The sequence below is a fragment of the Zingiber officinale genome, chromosome 7A, assembly GCF_018446385.1.
Source record: "Zingiber officinale cultivar Zhangliang chromosome 7A, Zo_v1.1, whole genome shotgun sequence".
Taxonomy (NCBI): Eukaryota; Viridiplantae; Streptophyta; class Magnoliopsida; order Zingiberales; family Zingiberaceae; genus Zingiber; species Zingiber officinale.
The window spans coordinates 128,672,320-128,696,015 of NC_055998.1; the positions used below are offsets into that span (position 1 = coordinate 128,672,320).

General features: G+C 37.8%; 1 non-coding gene and 1 pseudogene across 1 annotated transcript; both read left to right on the plus strand.

Moving 5' to 3' along the window:
- The first annotated feature begins 9,566 nt into the window (after positions 1 to 9,566).
- On the plus strand, positions 9,567 to 13,846 carry LOC121999717 (annotated as a pseudogene).
- A 412-nt stretch (positions 13,847 to 14,258) lies between these two features.
- TRNAD-GUC lies at positions 14,259 to 14,330 on the plus strand. The gene has a single exon. It is a non-coding gene; the product is annotated as a tRNA-Asp (tRNA).
- The last annotated feature ends 9,366 nt before the right edge of the window (positions 14,331 to 23,696 follow it).

The window sequence follows — 23,696 nt, forward strand, 5'->3', positions numbered from 1 at the left end:
TGAAGCTTCTAGAATCTCTTCTTCCGATGTTGAGCATCTCTTAACCTCGGAATCCTCCTCCTCTTGGTCTTGCTCCAATGAGTTGCTCTCTTTGGATTTGTCTTGATTTGGTACAGTGGAAGGTTCTTCATGAAGCTTGGCCAATTTGCTCCATACCTCTTTGGCATTTTTAAATTCTTCAATTTGCTCCAAGATGTTGCTCGATAATAGATTGCCCAATAGCTTGATCACTTTATCATTGGCCTCACATCTTTGGATTTGCTCTTGGCTCCACTTGCTCTTCTTGAGAATTTTGCCCTTTGAATTTGTTGGAGCTTCAAAGCCTTCCATTAGAGTAAACCATTACTCTATCTCCATCATAAGAAAATTTTCGATCCTTGATTTCCAAGAATCGAAGCTTGTGGATACAAATGATGGAGGCACCCTTGTATCGAATCCAAGTCCATCTTGGAATTCCATCTTGAAGTTGAGATTTTTGAATTCTTTGACTTTGATGAACTTGCTTCAACTTCTTCACCCTCTAGCCTTGTTGCCCCTTCCGACAATGATTCCAGTAAAGAGCGACATCACTCTGATACCACTTGTTAGGGTCGAAATATGCTAGAAGGGGGGGGGGGGGGGGGGGAATAGCTCGTCGTGCTTCTCGTAGCTTGCTTCTTGGTGATGATATGTAGCGGAAAACACTCAAAGCAAGCTCCAATGCTAACAACGTAGATTTACTTGGTATCCACCTTAAGAAGAGGTGACTAATCCAAGGATCCACACACGACGCTCACTCCACTAATAAAATACTCCTTATCGGTAACTACCAGAGGTGGAGAAACCTCGTATAAGACTCACACACGTATACAACTCAAAATAAGAAGAAATACAAACACAAACCTTACAAGGTTTACAACACTTATGCTCTCTTCTTGTTTGGGAATGCCTCTTGATGCTTGGGAATGTAACTGCACTTCACTCCAAGACCCTTCAAGAACTGGCGTGTGTCACTGAGCTCGGTGGAGAAGAATTGCTGAGAGTGGAGTCAAAGATCTGCGGAGGAAAGTGCTCGCCAATGGCTATAACCTGCACAACTGTCGGATCCTAATCGATTGAATGACTCTCAATCGATTGGGAAGGCTTTGAATCAATCAGTTTATCGATTCAGAGCGCCTCTGTGCTCTCTGGAAATAACCTGAATCGATCGACCAATCGATTCAGGCTTTTTCGCGATCACGTAAGAAATCCAGCCTGCCCCCAATCGATCGACCGATCGATTAGAGGTTCCCAATCGATCGACTGATCGATTAGGAAAGCTTCTGTGCGCGCGACATAAGCTCCCAATCGATCGAACGATCGATTGGGCCATCTTTCTTCGCAGCGTACCTCCAATCGATCAACTGATCGATTGGACTTTGGTTCAATCAATCGGTTGATCGATTGAACCACCTTTGACTTGCCTAAAACCAAGTCTAAGGTCTTCAATTCCAATATCCGATCAACCGTGACTTGTTGGAACATTATGTCTGGCATCTGGTTAACCTTGACCTGCTAGGACTTCTTCACAAAGTGTCCAGTCAATCCCTTTGACCCACTTGGACTTTTCTCCTCGTGCCAAATGTTCGGTTAACCTTGACCCACTTTGGACTTACTGTCTCGTGCCAAGTATCTGGTCCTTCATGACCCACTTGGACCTCCTTCCACCAGATGCCCAGTCACCCTTGACCCATCTGGATTTCCTTATGCCAAGTATCTGGTTAATCCTTTGACTTACTTGAACTTCTCAATATCAAGTGTCCGGTCATCCTTGACTCATCTGAATTTCCTTGTGTCAAGTATCCAGTCAACCCTTTGACCTACTTGGACTTCCAAACACTAGGTGTCCGGTCAACCTTGACCCACCTAAATTTTCATGTGCCAAGTATCCGATCAGCCCTTTGACCTACTTGGACTTTCCAACACCAGATGTCCGATCAACCTTGACCCACCTAGATTTCCACGTGTCTGGTTCACTCACCAGGTCTTTCCATCTGCCTAGCTTCACTTAGTAAGACTTCCCATCTGCCTGACTTCACTCACCAGGACTTTCACCTAGCTTCACTCACTAGGATTTTCACTTGGCTTCACTCACCAGGATTTTCTCACTGCCCGGTTTTACTCACCGGGACTTTTACCTGCCTTGCTTCACTCACCAGGACTTTCACCTAGGTTCACCCACTAGGATTTTCTAACTGCCTAGCTTCACTCACTAGGTCTTTCACCTGGCTTCACTCACCAGGATTTTTCATCTGCCTAACCTCCAGTTAGGACTTTCCCAGTCAAGTATCCAGTCAACCCTTTGACTTACTTAACTCTTCTTCATATCTAACGATCAACCTTGACCAGTGGGAAATTGTGTCAACAATCTCCCTAAACAGACGATTGCATCTGCAATCTCCATGTATTATCAAACATCGAAACCCAAACATTAAGACTAAAGCTTGAGCCAACTCAAGCTTAGTCAACTAGGTCAACCTTGACCTAGGGATATTGCACCAACAGTATCCACCTCCTTGGGGTGACTTATTTAAGGGTCCACACCAGCGATCACGTCCACTTTGAACACATTTCTTTTGGGAAACTTTTCAAGGTGGAGAAGCCTTGGACAAGCTTGTTCTTACAAGAAACACAAACAAGATTACAAAAAAAAAAAAAAAAATGAAAATGACTTTATAATGAAGAATCCTACTTTGCTTGCTCTTTTCTTGATTTGGATTGTCTCTTGGTGGTAGGAAATAAATCAGCACTTTATCTCCAAGCCCTCAAGAAGCAGCTATGAGAATCCTCGAAATCTTCTTTATAAGGCCGCTACTCAGGCTGATTTTCACCTATCAATCGATTGACAGACTTCACCAATTTATTGCCATCGAATCTAATTGTTTAAACCTATAGAACAATTATTTTTTACTTACCAATTGATTGGTGTGACTCTCACTATCGATTGGTTGCTTCTAATCGATCAGGCTCGATTTCGCAACATTTTGTTCACTGCTACAGTGTACCAATCAGTTAATCTACTCGATTGAACCACTAATCAATTAAACAAATCAATTGGTGGTCAATAAAAGTATAGATCTATGAACGAGCTTCGTTCGCATAAAAAATCACCTTGTTTTGATATCCGAGTAAAAATGTTATGGCCTTCGGAAGTTTGCTTTGTCGAAATTTCCTTGTTGCCTAACATTCGATCAATTTTGACCTGTCAAGACTTCACAGCGTTCATGCCTCATCGCTAAGTGTCTGGTCACTTGTGACCCACTTAGACCTTCCATCTCGTGCCAAATGTCTGGTCCTCCATAATCCACTTGGACTTTTCGTCTCGTGCTAAGTGTTTAATCCTCCATGATTCACTTGGACTTTCCTCTTGCCAACTCTCCGTTAGACTTCCGATCACCAAATGTCCGATCAACCTTGACTCACTTGGATTTTCTTCTTACCAACTTTTCGTTGGACTTTTGATCACCAAGTGTACAATCAACCTTGATTCACTTGGACTTTTCTCTTGCCAACTTCCTATTAGTGTTCTGATCACCAAGTGTCCAGTTAACCATGAACCATTTGAATTTTCCTTTTACCAACTTCCTGTTAGACTTCTGATTACCAAGTGTTTGATCAACCATGATCTACTTGATATTAGTAACTAATATATTGATAAAAAAATAGAAATCTAAACTCAAGTCAACCTGAGCTTAATTAACCTTAACCTGAGATATATTGCACCAATAAAATTGCTACTACTTTTACACCATTAAATGTTTAAATTACAATATCTTTACTAAACTACTTGTAAAGTCACTCTTTCAATATTTTATTTGCACAAGTTTAGCTTTTTAAATATTAATGCTCCAACGTGAGAGAGCTGAGTATTGAAATATGTTATTTCGGAAAAAATAATTCTTATTAAAATCAACTGTTCCATTTTCCTTGATTTGGCCAACTCATTGTTTTTTTCATAAATGTCAAATATTTATTGTTTTTTTTCTTTTTAGTGGACTTGTATTTATGTAAGAGGTTTTGGACGAAATTTAGTAGAAAATTAAAGAATATTTTTCTAGATTTATATTATTTCTTTTTCCTCTATATATATATATACATATATATATATATATATATATATATATATATATATATTGGTTCGACTATAAGTAAATATAATATCTCACATCATAACAAATAAATATATTACATATTAAAATTTATTTAAATATAGAGGTCCAAAAATACAACTCCTTTTCCGTGCACTAAAAGCAGGCACCCTCCTCCTCCCACACCTCTATTCCACCTAATTAATATGTCTTCTTCTGTGACTTGTGCCCATTCCGAAGTCAGATCTGGAAAACGAAACTCAAAAGTTTGCAGAATTCTTACCTGACTTGTGATCAGAAAACCTAATCCAATGTTTTATCTGACTAAAGTCCACTCTTATTCAGATTCCTGCATGCGTTGCATATCCACCGTCACCCATGCTCATCGATGCTGTTTCATGTGCACTGCAAGTCTGCAATAATGTGCAACAGCTCTAGATCAGACACCATGCACGTTCTCCGATCGATGCTTGTTTTTTTTAAAGCATAATTCTGGTCTGCTGCTTCACTGTTTGGCCATTCTCCTACCAGCACCCATTACTTATACTCCCCTCTCCTTCCTCAGTTCCGCTGCCTTAATTTGTGACTGGCCCTTTTACCAGCTTGGAGATCATGTCTTCTTGTAGGCCTAGTCGGCACCAGAGGCGGGCTTCGCAGAGCGTCTTCGTGCTGCCGGAAAGTTTATCCGGCTGCTTTGAAGCTGAGGCTGATGAGAAGAAGGTTAAGGTCGACGATGAGCAGGTGGTGGCCGATCAATCACCAACGATGGCCACTACGACGGCGGCAGAATCTAGCCGTTCCGCCTCCTCGGTCGCTTTGAAGAGAGTTGTTTGCAATAAGTAGTGAGGTTCTGTTTTGTTCTCCCAAGTGAGAGCTTTGAGTTGAATCTTGTTGAATTCGAGTATGCAATTGTTTCTCCAACTGCCGGTGCTGGAGAAATTAAATAAATGTTATTTAAAAATAAATAATTAAATGGCTTTCTTATTGGAAATTTTATGCTTAAGTGACCTTTCAATGTGATTTTGAAATTAAAGCTTTAAATAAATCATTTTGTGCACATAAATTTATGTAAAACTATATTGTTTTTCTAATGTGTATTAATTATTTTCTGTAAGAAATATAAAGATTTTGATTGTGAATGATTAAACATGATCTTCAATTCTTAGATGTTATACAAATAAAAACACAAACAATTTAATTTACTTGGAGATAAATGAATACAAGAGGTAAATTGGTGTTCTTTGAAAAATTGTGATTGGATTATTAAAAAAAATTAAGAAACTCCTAAATCAATTTAGATAAGGTTTTTCGAAATTAAGTTACAGGGTTATTACTCTCAAACAAACCTAAATAAACTCTCAAATAATTCTAAATATGATTTATTTTAAAAAAATAGAAGATAAAAACTATGTTTATTTTTAATGTTTTAGTTAGAACTACAGATTTAGACGTTTTAAATAAAATGAGAGAAAAAATATATTTTTCTTCTTAAATTATGTCAACTTTTATTCAGGTACTGCATAAAACTGCTCGCAAGTGGATCAGATTTAGATAATTATAATCGGATATCTAACATATTGGATACCGTAAGTCGGGTATACAATAATATTTTTTTTTTAAAAAAATAAAATATTAATGGAATAGATGATAACTTTATATCCCTAATAAAAATAAAAAATAATAATATTGGATGACAAAAAAAATGATAAAATCAAACTCACGTTGTTGTTGATGAACAACTTTTGTTTCTGGTGAAATATCAAAAGCAATATCATTTAGTGAATAAATTAAATTAAATTTATATATAATAATAGGTAGCTACCTGATCGGGTTTAGATAAAAAATCTTATCCAAACCTCTGACAACAACAAATTTAGATTCGGATAGTACTCAAATTTGACTTTTTAAAATAATTATCCAACCATCTCAATTGTGTTGGGTTTCGATTACCAAAATTCAAATTTTCACCCAAGCTCTCAAGCCTGCTAATATTCTGCTTGTGAGCCTGTTAGTTAGGGTTATACAAATAAATTCGATCTGACTTAATTTGAATTAATCTGAAAAAAAAATTAAATTTGGGTTGGATATTTTTGGATTCAGGTCGTGTTTGGATTGAAAGATTTTGGATTGAAAATTTTTAAGTGGAGTTAAATTCGATTCGGATTCAGATTGACCTGAATTTAAGGTTCAGTGGAATTTTTTTAGAGTTAGAGTTAACTTACATTTTATTTTAAAAATTAAGATGTTTTTACATATATTAATATGTTAGTATGATAATGATAAAATATTAAGATAAAAGTGAAAAGTTATAAAGAAAATAATCAAAAAAGTTATTTTCAATTGGGTTTTCGAGTTATTAGGATTGTGTTCTAGTTGGTCAGGTTCAGGTTCAAATTTAGGGGTTTTAGGTTGAATTTGGATTCAGGTTGGATAAAAAAAAAAAAAATTCAATTCGACCGATCCACATGAATTAACACCCTTACCGTGAGTGACCAAATAACACTAGTCATCGCAAATAAGACATTAGTCGTAAGTTTATTAGGAAGCTGCATAAATGGTGGATCCATGATAGTGTGCTTAGATTGGGCAGGATCGATTTCTAGGATATCATTGTCTGTGGTAGTTCCCATTATACGTCTTCCATCTGTGTACCTATATTTATCTCTCTTTATATCTATGAGACTGGCCCTGTCGTTGGTATTGACGATTCCACATTTTATTAGGAAGCTCGTAAATTTTATACGGATTAAATGGGAATTATAGAAATACTAGGGATCAAAGTCAAATTTCTCTTGTATTTGATGAATGGTAGACATTATTATTGATAAGTAAAAGTTCTCAAAGTAGCGAGATGCTCTTTCGCTGAGCAACTTTGCCGCTTGGCCATTTTATCTTTTAGCCGCTCTGTACTTGGTCACTCTATGTTCTGTACTTGGTCAGTCTGTACTCTGCACTCTAGGGGTGTCAATTCGGGTGGGTCGGGTCGGGTTGGGTCGGGTTGAGTTTTTTTTTTTTTTTTTTTAACCCAACCCGAACCCGACCCGAACCCGAGTTCAACCCAAAACACCTCAACCCGAACCCGAACCCGACCAACCCGATCAACCCGAACCCGACCCATATAACCCGAAAATCCGATTCAAAACGACTTTTTTGGGCTATTTTCCCTATAATTCTTCACTTTTATCTCAATATTCCATCATTATCATACAAACATGATATTAATATACATAAAAACATCTAAATTTTTAAAATAAAATTTGATTTAACTCTAAAAAAACCCACAAAACCCTATATTTAAGCCAACCCGGGTCAACCCGGGTCAACCCGAACCCAACCCGACCCAACCCGAAATTTTTTTACTCTCCAACCCTCCAACCCGAACCCGACCCGAACCCGAAAATGCCCAACCCGAACCCGATTTTTTTCGGGTCGACTCGGGTTGGGTCGTCGGGTCGGGTTCATTTTTGACACCCCTACTGCACTCGGCCGCTCTGTCTCTTGGCCGCTCTACACTTGGCCACTCTGAGCTCTGCACTTAGCCACTCTGTAGTTTGCACTCGGCTACTCTGCAATCTGCAATATGCACTCAGCACTTGTAGAAACTAATCCTCACTGACAGTATGAGATTATATACTCAGGTCATCTTGACATATAAGTTGAATTTGGACTAGTAACTGCTCACTAATTTAGTACTGAGGACAACTCGAACATAATTTCTTAAATCTCTCCCAATAAGCATACAATGTCTATCCCACCACTTGTTAAATCCCACAGATACTCTTTCTTATAGTAGCAGTCCTTGAAGCTGGAAAAAATTTCTCCAAGAAAGCTTTTTTCATGTCAATCCACGATGTAATGTATCCTGGTGGCAAATAATACAACCAATCTTTTGCTACTCCAGTTAATGAAAATGAAAAAGCCCTCAGCTTGATATCCTCTTTAGAAATTTCCTATGGCTTCATGGTTGAGCAAACCATATGAAATTCATGTAAATCTGGATAAGTGATACATGAATACTTAAATGTCTCATCAGGAGCTACAAGCTCTTTCATTATTCTGTTCTGTTAAGCCAGCGTTAATGTGTGAAGAAGGTTCTTCAGAGACCTCTAAAGATTTTTCTTGAATCTCAAATCCTTGAAAGTTCTCTCAATCTCTAGATTTAACTCAAATAATTTGTCTGTTGAAGTTCTAGTCATGAAATCCAAATCAAAATTAGTATTCAAATAAATTTCCAATGTAAGCAAGTAGATGCAAAACAAAGTAACTAAAAATTTCTCAATCTAAAAATAATCACACATTACTAGTTATGATTTCCCGGCAACGACATCAAAATTTGATGTCACCATTTTACTTGTCACTAGGCGCTTCAAATTATTAAAATAGGAACCCAAATATGCTAAGATAACACGTGTAGTAAGGAGTCTCAAGTCGTATTTTTTTCTCAAGAATAACGAGTAGATATGTGATTGAATTAGATTCTAAAACTCTTTTTGGGTTTTGTAATTGACCATGGAAATTTACAAAATTCTAACTAAGAATAGAAAAGTAACAATCTCCCACTAAAACATTGAAATAAATCCTAAGGAATGTTAGATGTTGCTCCTGATTATTCAAACAGCTAAACAAAACAACTCGAACTCAAGGAAATAAACCTAAGCTAACCACGTAAAACAAACTAAAGCTATCCGAAATTACAATATGTAGAAACCTTAAATCAGAAATCAGTTGTGGAATTCAGAAACTAAATCTCATCTATCAATTAACTAACTCTAAACTAGGATCGGACTAAGTGTTACTAAAAACTAATTAACCTCTAAACTAACTAACGAAACCATTAAACTAACTAACAAAAAAAACCTGACCAGATCAACTAATCCAACCTAAAAAGAATTTAACTCTATCATTCAGCTTGGTTTATAGGAAACTAAATCATTAACCAGAGCAAATAAACTTGATTGTAAGAACTGATCTAGCTACCATTTGGGAATCCTATTAAAATATCAACTATGAAACTCATGATTTGTAAATTCAATCTGAAGTCAAGAAACAAAACTCCTAACTTCAATTATTAGCCATGCCAAATTAAAAATGGGGTGTGATTTGCTTCAAAGAAAACTGAATTCAACTCAAATTCTATAAAACTAATATCTAATCTAGATGAAAGTAGACATTCACAATTCAAATCATGGATCCAGTCCCTTCTCTCAGCCGATCTGCAAAGGAGCTACTGGGAACACCCTTCAGGCTCTCAACAGATCAAATCAATCTTTCCAGCCAGTTGACAAGATGCGCCAAGCTCCTGGGAACGCCCTTCAAGCTCGTGATCTTGTTGCGCGAAGAACAGGGGACAGTGAAATCACGAGCTTAAATCGATTGATCAGACCGATTCCCAAGCTGTGAATGAATATGAAGATGGAACGGATACAAAAGCTTCAGGAGAACTCCTTCTCACATCTGTAAATGACTGGGAACCATAGATCTGGGGAACGCCCTCAAATCTGTGGCAATTTTGATCGCGAAAATGAGGAAAATCGTGAATCTGGGGAACACCCTCTGTTCGCGGTCCGTCCTTCGTTCGCTGATTGCCGGTTGAGTTTGAATTCACTGATGAAGATGGAACTGAGATCTGGGATTTGGAATGTGAATGGAGCTTGCGACCATGAGGAGGAGGAAGAAGCGACAAAGTGAACAGTAGCTCAAGCCCTATTGATCGTGCCGTTTCTGCGTTTTTAGGCTCAGCTTCGAACTGATTTTTCAGTGGCTTGGTTCGGTTCGGGCTCAACAGTACTTAAGTACTCCTTTAGTGCAGCAACAATTGACTTGATCCACCAAGTTCAACAATGCATTAGCACATGTCGATTCCATGTTCCAGTTAACTAACTTGAGTGCATCCAAATGTGATCAATGAGTCCAAATCTTTACCTACAACAAAGATTGGAATATATAAAGCACAATTCATGAATTTAAAATAACTAATTTTATTAGCTCAATATAAACCTTGAATAGTCAAATCTAACTCCAAAATCAATTACTCAAACAAAATAAGCCCCAAAGCCAAACAATTCGAATTAACATAACAGACCAATTTGACAAGTCATCATCCCCACCCTGAGTCGCGATGGTTTTCTATCTTTGAACTTTTGGTTTCCTTGTTATGTTCCTACATACTTATGATGTGTGGTTGTACTCGAGGATTTTTATATCGAGTTTGGTCTACTACCTTTGTTTTTCCGCTGCGATGGTTTTCCATTGTGGGTTACTTTTTCCTTGAGTAGTGGTATAGGTTTATTAAACTGCGCGGTTGTGAATTGTTGTGTAGTCAGTTGGAGGCTGAATTATATAAACTGCGTGGTTGTTTAAATATTTTATTATATATGTTCTGGCCGTGTTGGCAGAGATTTGTGAGCCCTGAGGGCTATGTAGATGAGCTCCATATTATCACCCGTACAAGGGAGATGCTGCCAAAATTTTCTCTGGCAGGTACTCCCCCGGGGCGTGACAGCTTTAACAAGTATGAACCTTTTATTTTCACGGTGTAAACAGGGAAGATTTTCTATCTTGAATATCCCACGAAGAGGAGAAGACATAGTAAATGGTTAGCAGTTTGTTGAACAAAGCCTCGCTCTACTATAGAAATGCCGAACTCTATCACGACCCAAAATTATGATGCATTTCAAAATGATACAGTGGAGATACATTCAGTAGATTCTCATATTCAATCAACGTCTTAATTACTTATAGATGTTAATGTACCTTATGAAGAGATAGATGATGGAGAGATGTCATTAGTGAAGAGTTTATTGAACTAATAGAGTTTAGTGAGGAGGACCTACAAAATGTTAATGATTAAAATTCTAATATCTCACTAGTTATACTCTATTATTTATTAATGTTAAGGTAAATTTCTATTTTTTAGATCTAAATATTCCTAGTTATATCACTAGTCTTACTCTATTAGTCATTATTAGTTTTATGATTAAAACTAGTGTGCAAGCGTATGTGTTATAATGTAATTATATATATATAGACATGTCTGATGCTGGTGGCCAGATTGTTCTGTGGATTATTGAGGTTGGTAAGTATTGTTGTTATTAGTATTATTTATTGCATCTATTTATATTAAAATATTTCTCATATTTTAATTTGTTAAATGCAGTTTTATCCCAGATGGTCATAGAGTAGCTACCTACCTTACATCGAAATTTAAAGAGCGATTTAGTCCTACTGGTACTGCATGGAAGTGGGTAGACTAGGAAATGAAACAATTTTATTACGATGAGTTTTTGGTAAGCAATTTTAATTATCAAGATTTTTTATGTTTTTTATAATAATTTATGAATAAATTATTACAAAAAAGATATACTTGGGAGATAGGACACGAGGCAGAATTTTATGCCACCTGGAATGTAGCTTGTGTCAAACTCTACAGAGATATGCTATACAAAGCAAGACAAAAAGGAATAAAACCATCGTATATACCTGAGGACATTTGAGATACATGGCGAGCCATTTGGGGTGCAGACAAATGGCAGAAAAATGCAATGACAGCTCGAGCGAATAGAAAGAGTGAGCTGGCTAGCTCAAGTATCGGAGCGACAAAGCATACCGGATCTCGATCGATCGTCGAACATACCTTAGACTTGGTAAGTTTACAATTAAAAAATTTATAAGATTTTTGTACTTGTATTATAAATGAATTCTAATATTTAGAAATATTTATATTCTTTAATATTCAGGAACAAGAACTACAGCGACTTCCTACTTATTAGGAGATATTTACCAAGACATACAAGTCAAAAGTTGACAACTTTATAGATTGTCGATCATCAACATTAGATGTAAGAATATACACTTTAATTATTAACAATGATGACTTATCATTTTAATAAATATTTGATAAAATTTGTTTTTTTAATGTAAATAGGATCAAATTGCTGCTAGGATTGCACAGGCATCTCAGCCTAGTTTAGAGGGAGGTGAGGAACAAACTTTATCCATTGACCAGATAAATAAAATTTATTATGATATGGTCGGTGGAAGAAAAAAAACCTCCACCCTCTATGGTCTTAGGCCCTAGGTAAGAGTCGTATATGATTAGGACATGACTCTTAGGGTTAGGGGTCGTCCTAGCACATCATCTAACACATCCAGATCATCTTCTAGAGTAGATGCCTTAGAGCAAGAAAATGCAAATTTGAAGACCCGACTCTCAAGCCTGGAGAGAGGATTTCAAGCGGAGCGACGGGCCCGATTAGATCTTGACCAAATTGGGCGGGATATGTAAGCCTTCTTGGCTCAGATGAGTGCAACGCATCATCATTTTGCCTCTCAGGAGACTCAGAACCCTAATAACCCTCCTGATTAGTAGATTACCATAGGTGTCTTGCCATTACACCTTGTTATTTTTTTTTGTTCACTAATGAAACTATCTCTAATGCCGCATTATATATTTTCAGGAATTTTAATATCTATTTTATACAACATCATCATGATATCCAAACTAGCATTCATATATGTAAATTAATTTTGTATTATTAAATTTAATATGTTATTCATAATTGCGTATTATTTTGTTCTTGATTTTATTAATAATCTACCATATTAAAATTTCTGCATGGATTGGATTTTCTTTACTATAAGGTGTTGTATTATGTTTTTAAATGTTCAAATATTGTTGGAGATGTTTGGATATTTACTTTTGTTGATTGGATATTTAGTTGTAATTTTGTACTTGGATTATTGTTATTAGAGATGTAGTATTATGCTTATGGTTGGATATTTATATGTTATTTTGTGTTGTGATTGTTTAATTGTGAATGTGTTTGTGTTGTATTTGTTTAATTGTGAATGTGTTGTGTTATATGAAAACAATCTTATGTGATATGTTATATTGATATGGAATGTGAACAAAGATGAATGTAGAAATAGATGGTTGCAGCTGGAATATTTAGAAATTAGCAATGAAATATTAATATTTCGTTGCTAATTTTTCATAGAATTTGCCTGGGGTAAGATATTCTATGACGATTTTTTTTGGGTTTCATCGCTAATTAGTGACCGAATATTAATATTCGGTTGCTAATTTATGACGGAACATTAATATTCCATCGCTATTTTTGACCAAAAAATTACCCAAATCTCAATAGTTTGCGACGAAATTCTACTATTCTGTCGTTAATTAGAGGCGCAATTGTTTTTCCGTCGCTATTATTAAACTAATACCGTTAACATAAATTTAGAGACGGAATTTATGTTCTGTACGTCTCTAAAATTAACGACGGAATTTTATTCCGCTTCTAATTACAGACGGAAATTTACATTCCGCCTCTAAATATAATTAGTGACAGAAATCATAACGACGCTCTTAATCCGTCGCTAAAATTGATTTGCGACGGAATATTCCGTCTGCTGTTTTTTTTTTTAATTTGGAGGTCAAGAACGCCGTGGAAAACTACGCCTACAACACGCAGAACACCATCAAGGATGAGAAGATCGCCGCCAAACTGCCGGCGGCCAACAGGAAGAAGGTCAAGGACGTCATCGACAAGGCCATCATTTAGTTGGAAGGGAACCAACTGACGGAAGCAGACGAGTACGAGGATAAACTGAAGGAGCTTGAAGGCATTTGCAACCCCATCATCGCCGAGATGTATCAGGGCTCCAGCGGCATGGAAGAAGACGATCCGGCGACGGCTGGTCACAGCGGAGCCGCAGGGCCCAAGATCGAGGAAGTTGATTAATTTGCATACTACTGTTTCCGGATCTGGTCCTTCTCATCGTCACCGATCGAATTAACGAATTTTGACACTATTTGTTAATTTGTTATACAACCTGCTTGTAAATTGTACATCTGAAGGTAAATAATCTTCTTGTATATTCTTAGGCTGCCAATCTGTTGCACGAACTGAGATTCAAATTCAAAGTGAAAGATTTGCTTATGACGATAAACAAGGATAGACTGACTCATCAGTCAGCTAGCCAGATTAAGCTAACTGGAGAAATCAAGCTAATGAGTCAAATAGAATATATTATATACGGAGATATTGTTATTGTGAGCACTAATTTATTATTTGTTTCCATTTGAAGTGGATGGATAATATTATCGTTGAAACTAAAATCCATTTAAATTCTATGAATCTCTAAGAACAACTTGTCGTTGTAGTATAGTGGTGAGTATTCCCGCCTGTCACGCGGGTGACCCGGGTTCGATCCCCGGCAACGGCGTTAAAACTTTTTTAAATGCTCTGTCGAATATTCGCTTTTTTGGATTTTGTTTTGTTATGTATGCATGGGCTTTCAATTGCCGAAATTGTAGCCGGAATGGCCCAACTATCGTGACATCAGCAACAAAGCCTTGAACATTCGACCCGACCCGTTTGTAATCCCCACCGTAGAATGCAGGATTGGAGCGACGGGCCAGGAGAGCTAGAAGACGGCGACGATGAGCGGCGCCGGCGCTCCGGACTTCTTCTTCAGGAATGGTTACGTCTCTCGATCTGCCTTCTACAGTGTGAGAGATCTGGTTTTCCCTTTTCTTCGCAGCTTCTGCAGAAGCAGCACGAGCTTATTACTCCAGGTGCTTCGGTGCTTGATCTTGGATGCTCACAGGGCTCTCGGCTCGAGGTGCCATTCCCGTCCATTACTTTCGGACCCCTACTCCTTAATTAGAACTTCTTTGCTGAATAATACCTCATAAAATCAATGCTAAATAACGATCTATAATCTTTGCAAAACTAGGTATCATGTCAGAGTTTGGGTCCGCCGGAGAAGGGCTGATCAGTATTTGGAATTAATATTCAATGTTTCTCGCTGACTCAGTATTGACTACATGTTTTCGATAAAAAGGTGAAAATGTTTTACCGAAGTTGTTAGATTGATTGCATAGTTAAAATATATTTTCCCGAGATCGCATTCTCAGTTGTTTTGTGTATGCGTTGACTACATAGCAGAAAGTGAAAGTTCCTTCTTCTCATTGTGATTCTAGGGTCAGTGCAATCTGTGCGGATGTGGTGAATTTGTTGAGAGATCAAGTGAGGGCAATGCCTCCTCATGTATAACTTATCCCTGATCAATGAATGTTGATGTTCTGGAGCATTTTTGTTGTTGTAGTGGGCTATTTGCAATCTAAAAATGATATTTGTACTTGAGCTCTCTATTAAATTGTCCATTCTGTTTGAATTGCGCTGCACACTTTTAAATTAGGCCAATATCTATCCTAGCTTTGGCTACTTTGTAGATTTTATCATGTTTCAATTTATGCGCACACCATTTTCTTAGAGCATTCTTGCAAATGTTAATCTATCCTTTGTTGGGATTTTTGTTTTGGCGTAATCTGAGCGCAGGTAGAATGACGGTATATCATCGTTTTGGTTGAGTTGAGGTTAGAGTTAGACTTTATCTCTTTAAGAAGAATTTGCTATGCACACGGTGCTCACGGAACACGACAATCATCTCCCAAGATACAACGACTTTATCTTGCGATAGCAGCACTGCAAATCGCATGACCTCCTAACCAAAGAAGGTTTCTCAAACTCTCCAATGCAAGTATGAAATGCAATGCTTGCTTTGCTTGGAAGGAATTGAGTGAGTGAAATGAGAATGTGAGACACTTTATTTATACTAAATGAAGGGGTATAAGAACTTCTTGGTTCAATTAGATCTCATCCATCCATTTTGAATTAAAATTTCGGCCAAAGTTGTCCATCCTCCTTGAACATTATCAACTCCCCTCGGCCAAAGCTGCACGGTCGTGCCAGTTGGCACAGCCCGTGCCTTCTTCTTTTCTGCATTGATCGCACGTCCGTGCCAATTGACACGGCCTGTGTCTCTTTCTCCTTTGGCCTTCTTGCACGGTCGTGCCAATTGGCACGACCCGTGCCAATTGGCACGACCCGTGCCTTTCTTTTCTCTGCACAGGCCACACAGTCGTGCAAGGTTGCACGACCAATGACCTTTGCCCCCCTGTTGGCTTCGCACAACTGTGTGGGGTCACACGACCGACTCCCTTAAGCGCACGGTGACTCGCCTTTTGTCATTTTGGTTCCTCTGACGCCTCCACGCCCATGAAACGCTCATGGCCAGCTCGTGGAGGCTATACATATCCTGAAAACGAATACCAGAAATAAAGAAATAATAACAATACTCGACTAAACTCACTAGAGAAATAAAACGATAAACTAAAATGAAAAACCCTTGGGTTGCCTCCCAAGAAGCGCTTGTTTTAGGTCTTTAACTCGACCCCGTTTCAATCAGCGTGGACTAAACCTATGGAAGCACGACTCTCCTCCTAGGGTTAATGCTCCAGTCTACATCTTTAGTTTCGCTCGTGCAAGACAAATATACTTCTTATTGCTCGCTGGAGGGGACCTTTCTTGGAAACTGCATTTCTCAATTTTGTGTATGTTCATCTTGCTAGAATTTCCCTGAGAAGAGGAGATGCAGTTAGATGAATCAGATAAATCAAATTTTAACATTTCTTTGCCGATCTCCAAGGATAACTTGTGACTTTTCACATCAATGAGAGCTCCAGCTGTGGCAAGGAATGGTCTTCCAAGGATGATCGGTATCTTGGGATCCTCCTCCATATCTAGGATAATGAAATCTGTGGGGATGATGCATCCGCTTACTTCTACTGGCACGTCTTCCACTATTCCCATTGGGTATCTACATGAATGATTTGCTAATTGCAATGTCATAGTAGTCAGTTTAATGTTCTGGAGTCCTAGCTTCTTACATAATGAGTACGGAAGTAGGCTAACGCTGGCTCTCAAGTCGCAGAAAGTTCTCTGTATAAGTTCAGAATCAATTTTGCAAGGTATGGAAAAACTCCCTGGATTTTGAAGTTTTGGTGGAATATTTGTCATAAGTAGAGCACTGCAATTTTCCGTTAATGATACAGTCTAGAAGTTGCCCTTCTGCCTTCTGTTAGATAAAATATCCTTTAAAAATTTCACGAACTTCAGCATTTGGTGCAGCGCATCTATCAGTGGCACTTCTATGCAAATTTCCTTAATCTTCTTCAGGAATTGGTTGAACTCTTCATCCATTTGTGATGTTATTAGTTTCTAAGGAAAAGGAATTGTCTGACTTTATGGGAAAATTTGAAGAGTTCCTTCAACTTTCTTGGTGATCTCCTCTCTATACCTGTTTTGGATCTGATTGGGCATTATGGGAGAGGGATCTTCCTCTGAGACAAGTCCTTTCTGAGTAGTGATTTGGGGGTCTCCCAAAGTTCATCCGCTCCTCAGCTCGATGCGGTTGCAGTGTTCCACTGGGTTTATATCGAGCTTTCTTGGAAATGTTCCCTGTGCTCTGGAAAAAGACTGGGCTATCTGGCTGTCTTGCATCTTCTGATGTTTTTCGAAATTTTTCAGTCTTTGAGTCAATTGTTTGATCTCATTCTTCATCTCTTTTTGCTCGGAGAGAGATTTTTTAAGCATCTTTTCGATTCTGGGCAGTTGTGAAGGTTGTTGTTGTTGATAAGTCTATTGTCCAGATGGGTAGCTCTGCTGCCCAGGTTGATAGCTTTGTTTTGCTGGTCCTTGGCTTGATTATTCCGGTATGAGAAATTTGGGTGGTTCCTCCATCCAGGGTTGTATGTGTTGGAGTATGGATTGTTTTGCTTTTGGTTGTAATTGATTATTGCATCACATTGCTCAAGTTGGTTTATCTGTGCTTGTATTGGCCCTAAGGGGCAAGTATCTTGAGCGTGATCCATACTTCCGTAAGTTTCACAAACACATACTATTGCATTGACCGTGTTGTTTCCCATGACCTCAAACTTCTTGGTCATAGCGTCCAACTTTGCAGACATGAGTGTGACTGTATCTACATCAAATTTTCCCGACGCCTTTATTGGATTCCCTGAGAAAGAACCACCAGATCTTTCGGTTGCCCACTGATGGTGGTTCTATGCCACATTCTCTATGATCCTTTAAGCTTCATCAAGGCTCTTGTTCATTAATGCTCCTCCTGCTGCAGAATCGAGGGATACCTTCGTGTGATAGTTGATTCCATTGTAGAATGTGTGTAGAACCAACCATTTCTCAAGACCATGATGGGGGCACTGTCTCAGCATACTTTTGAACCTATCTCAGGCTTCAAATAATGATTCTGATTCTATCTGTTTGAAGCTTATGATCAAATTCTTCATGTGGGCAGTTTTGCTTGGCGGGTAGAATTTGTCCAGAAATTTCTGCTCACACTACTCCCAAGACGTTATGTTGTTTGCTGGAAGAGAATTTAGCCACTGCTTGGCTTTATCTTTCAGGGAGAATCCAAAAAGAAGTAACCTTACTGATTTTGAAGGGACCCTGTTCACTTTCATAGTGCCACAAATCTCATAGAAAAGCTCTAAGTGATGGTTTGGATCATCATGCGGTCCTCCTCCAAATTGATTTAGTTGAACTATGTGGATTACTGCATGCTTGTTTTAAAAATTATTAGTTTCGATTGGTGGTCGAGTGATGCTAGACCGAACCCCTCGTGCATAAGGTGCTGCATAATCCTTCAACAGTTTGTCAACCATTTCTGAAGATTCTTGTATGGCTTAAAATGCTTTTTGTAAGTTTCTTCTCCTCAGGAAAGTCCTATCGATCTCTGGATCGAATGGTAGAAGTTGTCTTGAAAGATTAGCTCTTCGCATGAAAAAAAAACAAGATATGGAATATAGTAAAGAAGAGATATGAACTAATATTATTTTATATTTATATTTTTTTAGGCGTTTTTTTTTAAAATGCAAAAATAAAGAAAAATAAAAATAAAATTATTTATCTCTAAAATGCAGAATATTAGAAAAATGAAAGATAAAGGGAAAAAAATAAAGTTTAGTCTAATCTAATATGATTTTTGCTAATGTTATAGACGCAGTCCCCGGCAACGACGCCAAAAACTTGTTACGTCTCCGCAAGTGCAGATTCGTCATCAGTAATAAAGATTATCGATCCCACGAAGACTGGTTATAAGCACTAGCAATGATTCACTTAGAATTAGCTAAACTACCGATGATTGTAAGTTATCTAAAGAAAAGAGATTGGGAAGCAAAAACGAGAACTAGCAAAGAAGAAGTAATTAACTTGGTTTATGAAGAGTTCTAGGAGTTCGGTTTCATTGTAGTGGTATTGATGTAACACATTCTATCCTTTACTCATTGTCCATCAACATGCATTCGCCTGAAGCTAAAGCATCTATTCTTAAGTACCAAATAAAGAAGATCCTTATGAAATCGTGTTACGGTTAACCCCTGTCACTAGGGTGCCTCGGTAGATCACAAGAACGCAACTCTAATTGGTGTCGTTAAGGATAGAAATAAGGAGCTTAGTTTGGTCTCTTACTTCTTTGTGGAGAAGTTGTCTCTCCTTTCAAGGAAGTACCCTAGATGTCCGTGAACGGGTTACCCCTGTCATTAGGGCCCCTCGGGTGTACGATCTAAGATACTCTCTTTATGAGGTTAGCAATTCCTATACAATCAATTAATACGCAACAAACATGCATAATAGTTGAAACAAAGTAAGAGAAATCATCCAATGAATAAAGACATAAATATGAGTCTTACATCAAAACCAATCTACAACTACTCCCTAATCCTAGAATAAGGAATCTACTCTATAGATGCCGGAGAAAAACCCGAAGACATAATGTAATTAAGCAAACAATTCTCAAACAAGAAGAGAGAAAGAGAAAGTATGCTTATCCAACGACGACGAGTGATCTTTGGATCCAATCCTTTGTTTCTGGAGTTGATGTGGTGATGAAGGATCGCTGAATAGAGGTTTTGGATGGCGTGGAACGACACCAAGACGATTCTTCCTTTGACGATTCACTTCTCGGCTCTCCCCCCTTGAGGAGAAGGGTTAAAACCCTATTTATAGGCTAGGGCACGGCGCCTCGACACAACCGTGCAGATGTGGCACGACCGTGCCTTCTTCTGCCTCTAGCTGTGCTGCACGACCATGTCAATTGGCACGACCGTGTGGATCTGGGGCTCGGCTCTTAGGGCACGATCGTGCAGGATTGCATGACCGTTCCTTGCTTGGCTGCTGGTCGTGGGGGGCACGACCGTACAAGTTTGCATGACCATGCTCTGATCCTTTTCTGTTTGGCCGCACGGCCGTGCAAGAGTTGCACGACCGTGCACTGCCCTTCTTCTGTTTGGCCACACGACTGTGCAAGGTTGCACAGCTGTGTTCTCTGCCTCATTTTGGTACGTCGACAATTGCTATTTTTGCTCCGAAAATTATCCCTGTCAACGCAAAACTAAACAAAGAGCAGATATCCGAACAAAAGAGTATTTATGATGAGTACATGATAAAAGAGATGATCATGCAAAGAATACATACGTATAAAGCAAGTGAATGTGCGTTAAAACATGCATAAACGATCATAATATTTACGCACATCAACGAGATTTCTCCACCTCCGGTAATTATCGAGGAGTGTTTTTCTTAGCGGAGAGTGCGTCGTGTGTGGATGCTTGAATTAGTCACCTCTTCTTGAGGTGGATACCAAGTAAATTCTCTTGTTAGCGTTGTGAGTGTGTGTTTCGTGTTTCATTTCACTGCATATCATCATCACGAAACAAGACAACGAATGCGACGAGCTATTCACACCCCCCCTCTAGCTACAAATCGACCCTAACAAGTAGTATCAGAGTAAGGTCGCTCTTCATCGGAATCATCGCTGGAAAGGGCAACAAGCCGGAGGGAGAAGAAGTTGAAGTAAGTTCACATTTCAAAGACTTCATCAAAGGCTCAACTTCAAGATGGAATACTGAGATGGACTCAGATTCGATACAACGGTGCCTCCACCATTCATATCAATGAGCTTCGATTCTTGGAAATCAAGGATCGAAAATTTTCTTATGATGGACATAGAGCAATGGTTTGCTCTAATGGAAGGTCTCCAAGCTCCAACAAATAACAAACGTAAAATTCTCAAGAAGAGCAAGTTGAGTCAAGAGCAAATCCAAAGATGTGAGGTCAATGATAAAGTGACCAAGCTATTGGTCAATCTATTGTCAAGCAACATCTTGGAGCAAGTTGGAGAATTTGAAGACGCCAAGGAGCTATAGAGCAAATTGGCTAAAATCCATGAGGTTCCCTCTACTGTACTAAATCAAGAGAAATCTAAAGAGGGCAAGTCATTGGATCAAGAAGGAGAGGAGCTCGAAGTTGAGAGATGCTCAACATTAGAAGGAGAACAAGAAGTTTCATCCTTAACGGAATGCAATGAAAAGGGAAAAGAGGGAGCATACTCTTTGTTCTATGTATAAGATGAAGATGAAGAAATCTCCACCTCTAGGATTGAGGGGGAGCAACATTTGGTGACTTTGGATCAAGAAGAAGGAGAAGCTTCTACTTCCGGGTCAAGTGAAGGAGAAGAAGATGGGGTATCCTCCAAAAATCAAGAGACATCAAATAGAGGATTAAGTGTCATCCCTACACGTGAAGGTATAAGTAGTTCAATTAATAATAAAAATAACATCATTTGCTTTGAGTGTAGGGAACATGGGCACTATAAGAGTAAGTGCCCCAAATTGACCAAGAAGAAGGGTCAAGTGACATCCAAGGCTAAGGAGAAGCCTAAGAAGGTCGGTCCAGTGGAACACAAGGGCAATGAGCACAAAATTATGTGCTTCTCTTGCAATCAAAGAGGACATTATAGGAGTCAATGTCCTAAAGGGAGGAAGCCGACCAAAGTGATAAAATCTAAGGTATCATTCATTGAACTTATTCCTTTGACCCATGATAAAAAGCATGCTAGAAATAATTTATATCATTTTAATACTATTTATCATAAAAATAGAAGACATGATAGGATTAAAAAAAATATGTAACTCTTCATGCCAAGACTACCTCACCTAAGGTTAGGAAGGTAGAGAAACTAGGCAAGAACACTAAGGACATTAGTTATAAGTCTAGAAATAAAAATGCTCAAGGATTTAATGATAAATCAAAATCTAGGGATTTATGGAAAGAAAATCAAGTCTTGAGGTCAAGACTTGACAAAATTGAAAAGACTCTAAAAATGATGAAAAATATCCTTAAGGGGCAAAAAGAGCATAACCTAGATTTAGGACAACAAGGTCATCCAATGACCATAGAGGTTTGGGATACAAACGTAAGGCTAAGAAGGATGTAGTTCCATATCATAGGGTTCTATATACCTATGGAACCAATCCTAGGTCTAGGAGTCAAGTCAAGGGTATAAGAGAAGTTATCCCTAGGAGTATTTTTGCAACAACAAATATGACTAAGACTTTTAAGAAGTCAAAGAAAGTCACCAAGAAGGTCACAAGAGAAGCTATCCCTAGAGTTGACCTAGAAAAAGTGACCAAAGCTTCTAAGAAGCCTAGAAAGATTATTAGGAAGGTATCTAGGGAATTTATCCCTAATGAGTACCTAGAGAATCCAAGGAGCACCAATAGATTTTGGGTTCCGAGGAGCATATTCTCTACACCCTAGATGGATTTAGAGAGTGTCAACTCTAAATTGGTTAGGGTGGTTAATCCAACCTTGATGAAGTTGACACTTGGAGACATTTTCAAAGTTTTTGTTAACTTTTGAAAATGAAAAGAATAATTTGATTACTCTTTGGAAGAGTAAAATGTACCAAAATTTGAGAAATTGGACTTAATTTTAATTGGCACAAATAGAGAAAGGCAAAAGAAATGTCAAGTTGGGTTTTGACATTTTCTTGAGAAAATGAGGGTAATCAAGGATCAATTTTAATTTAGCTAAGGAATTAAGGATACTTAGATAGATTATCTAAGTATAGTTTATTTATGCTAATGTGTCATGTTTGTTTGCTCAACATATGCTATGACATCATATTTTGTATTCATGTTTATTATGAAAAACAAACAAAAATACCATGTCATATCATACATACATCATGTAGCTATAATACGTTTTCTTTTGAAAATTATTTATTTTGATGTATGTCATAAATCATCATGCATTATTTTTAATTCCTTGCAATTAAGGACAATGATATTTACTAACAAGTAACATCCTAGGTAGATGTTCATAATTCCTAAAATGCCTAGATAGATATGCATGATCCCTAGTTTAAAGCAAAACCAAAATCTACATCTCACAAATACTATAAGGTGACTTGTATATGTTTTAGTAAACATTAGATATAAGTGAGATGTTAGGATAATGAATAAGACTCAAGATGTTGATTTAGTGCATCTATTTGAATTTTGATTTCATTAAAACACATAGTTATGTGTACTCCAATCATTGGGAAAGCTAATGTACAAATCATGTGCATCGAGCCTAAAGAACATGATTGAAAATTAGTTTTAAAAAATATTTTAAATATACTTTGGAAAAACTTAGTGAAGACTATCTTTTGATAGTAATCATCATTGAAAAGTTAGACACAAACTAGAAGAAAACATTGAAGCTTTTGTAAGTTTTCAAGTTTGTGTCAATCTTTGAAAATAGGAATTATTTTCTTAGAAAACTATTTTTCCTTGATAGTATATACCCTAAATAATGTCTACAAAAGTTTTTATGATTTTTAGAATTTTGTAAAATTTTTGGGGTATTTCTGAATTTTGCTGAAATTCACTTTTAGGAAATC